A 6000-nucleotide genomic window follows, 5' to 3' on the forward strand; every position below is an offset into this window, starting at 1 on the left:
AGGGAGGTGCACAGGAGAGAAATGCACAGGAGAGAAGTGCATAGGAGGGAGGTGCACAGCAGAGAGGTGCACAGGAGAGAGGTGCACAGGAGAGAAGTGCACAGGAGAGAAGTGCACAGGAGAGAGGTGCACAGGAGAGAGGTGCACAGGAGGGAGGTGTACAGGAGAGAAGTGCACAGGAGGGAGGTGCACAGGAGAGAAATGCACAGGAGAGAAGTGCACAGGAGGGAGGTGCACAGCAGAGAGGTGCACAGGAGAGAGGTGCACAGGAGAGAAGTGCACAGGAGAGAGGTGCACAGGAGAGAGGTGCACAGAAATGAGGTGCACAGCAGAGAGGTGCACAGGAGAGAGGTGCACAGAAATGAGGTGCACAGGAGAGAGGTGCACAGGAGAGAGGTGCACAGAAATGAGGTGCACAGGAGAGAGGTGCACAGCAGAGAGGTGTACAGGAGAGAGGTGCACAGGAGAGAGGTGTACAGGAGAGAGGTTCACAGGAGAGAGGTGTACAGGAGAGAGGTTCACAGGAGAGAGGTGTACAGCAGAGAGGTGTACAGGAGAGAGGTGCACAGGAGAGAGGTGCACAGGAGAGAGGTGTACAGGAGAGAGGTGTACAGGAGAGAGGTTCACAGGAGAGAGGTTCACAGGAGAGAGGTGCACAGGAGAGAGGTGTACAGGAGAGAGGTTCACAGGAGAGAGGTGCACAGGAGAGAGGTGCACAGGAGAGAGGTGCACAGGAGAGAGGTGCACAGGAGAGAGGTGCACAGCAGAGAGGTTCACAGGCGAGAGGTGCACAGCAGAGAGGTTCACAGGAGAGAGGTGCACAGGAGAGAGGTGCACAGCAGAGAGGTGTACAGGAGAGAGGTTCACAGGAGAGAGGTGTACAGGAGAGAGGTTCACAGGAGAGAGGTGCACAGCAGAGAGGTGTACAGGAGAGAGGTGCACAGGAGAGAGGTGTACAGGAGAGAGGTTCCCAGGAGAGAGGTGCACAGGAGAGAGGTGTACAGGAGAGAGGTGTACAGGAGAGAGGTTCACAGGAGAGAGGTGCACAGCAGAGAGGTGTACAGGAGAGAGGTGCACAGGAGAGAGGTGTACAGGAGAGAGGTTCCCAGGAGAGAGGTGCACAGGAGAGAGGTGTACAGGAGAGAGGTGTACAGGAGAGAGGTGTACAGGAGAGAGGTTCACAGGAGAGAGGTGCACAGCAGAGAGGTGCACAGGAGAGAGGTGCACAGGAGAGAGGTGTACAGGAGAGAGGTTCACAGGAGAGAGGTGCACAGGAGAGAGGTGTACAGGAGAGAGGTTCACAGGAGAGAGGTGTACAGGAGAGAGGTTCACAGGAGAGAGGTGTACAGGAGAGAGGTTCACAGGAGAGAGGTGTACAGGAGAGAGGTGCACAGGAGAGAGGTTCACAGGAGAGAGGTGTACAGGAGAGAGGTTCACAGGAGAGAGGTGCACAGGAGAGAGGTGCACAGGAGAGAAGTGCACAGGAGAGAAGTGCACAGCAGAGAGGTGTACAGGAGAGAGGTGCACAGGAGAGAGGTTCACAGGAGAGAGGTGCACAGGAGAGAAGTGCACAGGAGAGAGGTGCACAGGAGAGAGGTGCACAGGAGAGAGGTTCACAGGAGAGAGGTTCACAGGAGAGAGGTGCACAGGAGAGAAGTGCACAGGCGAGGAGCCAAGGTCGCAGGAGGCACTATCCACGTCACAGGGTTTACAAACAGATGCTCAGCTTCCTTGGCCTCTCGGAAGATCAATGCTTCCATAGGCTGAGGTTGTCACGTCAGGTGGTGGCAGACATCTGCAGCCTCCTCGAGGAAGACCTGCTCCCTGCAGGACCTGGTGGCCATGCATTACCAGTGGCTGTGAAGTGACAACCACCCTCAACTTTTTCACCTCCAGATCCTCCCAGAGTGCTACTGGAGACATATCCAGGATCTCCCAGTCAGCTGCACATAAATGTACAAGGCAGGGCCGACAATTATGTAAATTTCCCCTGTGATGACAATAGCCAGAATGAGCAGGCGCTCCAATTCACCTCTCTGGCTGGATTCCCACAATTGCAGGGGTGCCATCGACTGCACACACGTGGCAATCCGAGCACCACCGCAGCAACCAGGATGTTCGTCCACCAATGTGTAACTGCTGTACAACCAGAAGAAGAAGTTTATGCAGGTCTGCGCCAGGTTCCCTGGGCAACAGGTGAGAAGTGGGAATGCTTTGAGTGGAGTTCCCACTTCCATGTCCCCTTTCGCCATCATCTCTCTCCTGGGCCAGCACTACATCACTCCTAACACTCTGTTACACACAAGCTTGATGAAGATCAGTGACGTGTTGTAAGGCCACGAATAAGGTATCTTCATCCTGTTTATGACGGCAGACAATTTGGCATCCAAACTCTTCACAGCCATGGCCATGGTCTGCATGAGCTCATTTGAGAGCCGTTCTTGAAGCTCCATGGAGGCGGCCATTCTCTCCATGGCAGACATTCTCGCAATTCCCTGCACCACCAATCCACTAGTGATCGAGTTGGACTCCTCCATCCTCTCTGCTATTGTGGAGAGTGTGCATGGCACTCTGTCAGTACCTGGCTAAGTTGCTGATGCACCTCTTGCATTCTCTTTCTCCGCGATAACTCCAGGAGGTTCAGCATCTGTGTCCATCTGAGTAGAGTTTGGAGAGGGCTGTGCCCTCTGACATGGACTCTCCACAGCTGTCCCTGCCAACAGTGTCTGCTCATGTTCACTTGTGAGGTGTGAATCACCAGGTGAAAACCCAATTAACTGTCTAAGTGGACCCACCGAAGTGTGAATATCTGTGTTGGTGTATGGCTGTAGGTCCTGTGACAGTGCACCTTCAGAAGAAATGAAGTCCTCTGAGGAATCGTCCTCATGGATGTCCTGCGACACTCACTGCATGCGTGAAGGCCCTGGAAAACAAAAGAAAGGGATATGATTTAGTCAAGGCAAAGACACAATCTTGACAATCACCGTACTCAGTCTTCTCATCATTCAGTCATTAATGAAATAAAGTCAGCATATGTGTGTCAATGATATTTATAATTCTGTCACTAGCTATCTGCGAGCTCCCTGTCTCTTTATCTATGACAGAGAGGGGCACAGATGTATCACTTATCTCCAGTGCGTCCTCCTCTGCATCAGTTAGCTGGACTATTTGTGGTGGGCCACGTTCAGTCCTCTCCCTCTCCCTTGTGTTTTATGTTCTCTTCTACAAGGGGCAAAAAAACAGACCTGTGAGGGAGTGAAGGTGAGCTATTCACCCGATGGATGTAGTGCATTCAGTGAGGGTGACTTTGAGACAGATGCATCACATTGCATAAGGATTGGGGTGAGTGGCAACAGTGGACAGGTGATGAAGTGCAGAGAAAGTGAAGGCTGAGTGCGAAAGTTGAGTGTGTGCAAGGAGTGATGTGATGGAGAACACTTAGCAAGACAGATTGGGGGGGGGCTTAAAGCACAGAATGTAGTGGAATCAGCAACTGGACTCAATACTGCCAACCTCGCCTTCTTGGTGAGAGCCGCAGATTTCTTCCTCCCATTGCTGGGGAAAAGTATGTCCCTCCTGGTCCTGACTGCACCCAGCAGTAATTCCAGTGATGTGTCATTGAATCTGGGTGCTACCCTTTTTCTATGTCCACCATCCATCCTGAGCACTTCCAATTTCCATGCGTGCACTGTCCCTTTAAATAGGGCTGAGATCGCATCATGCGGGTGTGCATCATGCCCGCTGCACAGTTTGGAGAGGCGAAAACTGGAAGCCAAAATGAATTGGTACAATTCAGTTAAGATTGCAGGTTCCAACCCACTCAGTTGACTTCCAGGCTTCGTCCACGTAGTTTCCCCGCACCCACCCACCCCCCACCCCACCCCCAATTCGGAAGCCGCCTTCAGATTAATATTGGGTAGCAACCATAGCAAACCTGGGCTGTTAGGTGCCTTCTCTAAAAGGGATATTAGGTCCTTGAGTACCACAAGTCTGACTGTACAAACCTGTGTCCCGAGAAATACAATGTTCTGCGAAGTATCCTGTTGCAATTTCTCTTAATTAGCTGAAAGTCTAACAGCTGGAATGCATGGATTACTTGCTGGACAAGCAGAGTCCCATCTGGAAACATGGATTAACCAGTCATCCAAGTACAAATATAGAGATGAATATGCTGCAGATATAAGTGCACAGCATATACTGAAAAGCATTTTGTAAAGACTCCAGAAGCTTGGGAAAAAACAAAATAAAGGTATCTGTTGTAGCAGAACCACTGAATGACTCTGGCTAACTGTATATAATTCTCTTTAACGATGTTCTAACACCAGCCTAAACCTGTACCATTGTGTTAGGCATTACTGTGTTTTGTATATAGAGTTTGCATGTACGGGGTGTGGCCCCTTTAAGAGCGCGGGAAAATGCGGGCAAACGCGATGACGTCACGTCGCAAACCACGGGACTGCCCAGGCAGTCCTCGTGGCATCTCCTTTGAGTAAAGACCTGTTTGATTATTCTCTTGTGTCGATCTCCGTTATTCGTAGGAATTCGTTAATTCCTACATTGGTGACCCCGTTTTTGTGAACGTTTTCACAAAAGAAGAGCACAGCATGGAAGCAAACGCCGTTTCGCTAAAGCTACCACAGTTCTGGGAGCAGCAAGCGCCCTCGTGGTTTATTCAGGTCGAGGCCCAGTTCACCCTGAGGAACATCGATGCGGATCAGACCAAGTATCTTTACGTGGTCTCCGCACTCGATAGCTCTACCGCCTCTCGGATCGTCAGCCGCCTCGAAAACCCCCCAACGGAGCGCAAGTATGAAACCCTCAAAGCGCGGTTACTGCAGGTTTTCGGGCTCACAAAATCGGAGCGCGCCCGTCGATTACTCGCTAAGCCCGGGCTCGGGGACTCCAAGCCTTCAGAGTTGATGAGCCAAATGATCACACTCCTGTGCTCAGAACGGGAATGTTTCCTATTCTGCGAGATTTTCCTCAGCCAACTGCCTGAACAGGTACAAGCTGCCCTGGCCAGATCTGAAACTGAAGACTGCGCAACACTCGCTGCAGAGGCTGACAACATTTTTGCTGTAACTCGGCAGTACTGCGCCGCCACGAGGCACCCACCCCCCGCAGACACCGCCCCAGCTCGTCCGCCTGCTGGGCTGTGTTTCTACCACGCACAGTTCAGCGCGAAAGTGAGGCGTTGCTGCCCTCGCTGTAGTTTTCCCCAAAGAAACCAATGACTGACACTGTGACCACCGAGGAACGGGTCTAACGGGCACCCCGTGGCCGCGATGGCGATCGGCAACGCGGGAAAATTGCTCTTCATCACTGATACTCTCTCCGGTCGTCGTTTTCTGTGCGACACCGGAGCGCAGTGCAGCATTTTACCTGCATCCGCCCTCGATGTGCAGACGGGGAATCACGGCCCCGCCCTTGAAGCGGCCAATGGCGGAACAATTCGGACCTTCGGCAGACAGCGAGTGGAGTTGTGCCTCGGGGGGCAACGTTTTCACTGGGAGTTTGTTACTGCCAAAGTTTCCCAGCCCCTCCTCGGCGCGGATTTCCTGTGCGCCAACAGCCTCCTGGTCGACGTTAGGAACCGGCAGCTGATCAACGCAGCAACTTTTAATTCTCTCCGTGTTACCGCAGTAACACTACGTCACACACTGTCTCCTGTGTGTTCCCGACTCCTGATGAGTTCGCTCGCCTGCTCAGCAAATTCCCCAACCTGACAAGACCCACATTCTCCTCCACAGCCACGAAACATGGTGTGGAACACCACATCACCACCAACGGCCCCCCGGTCTACGCGCGGGCCCGGCGCCTAGAACCTGGCAAGCTGGCGGTCGCAAAGGCGGAGTTCGCAACCATGGAACGGTTAGGGATTATTCGCCGGCCGAATAGTCCCTGGTCTTCACCCCTCCATATCGTCCCGAAGCCTGGCGGCAGATGGCGGCCATGTGCCGACTATCGATGACTAAACGACGCCACCACTCCTGATCAGTA

The sequence above is a fragment of the Somniosus microcephalus genome, chromosome 4 (assembly GCF_052327205.1).
Source record: "Somniosus microcephalus isolate GS21.2 chromosome 4, FLI_Smic_1.0, whole genome shotgun sequence".
Classification (NCBI taxonomy): domain Eukaryota; kingdom Metazoa; phylum Chordata; class Chondrichthyes; order Squaliformes; family Somniosidae; genus Somniosus; species Somniosus microcephalus.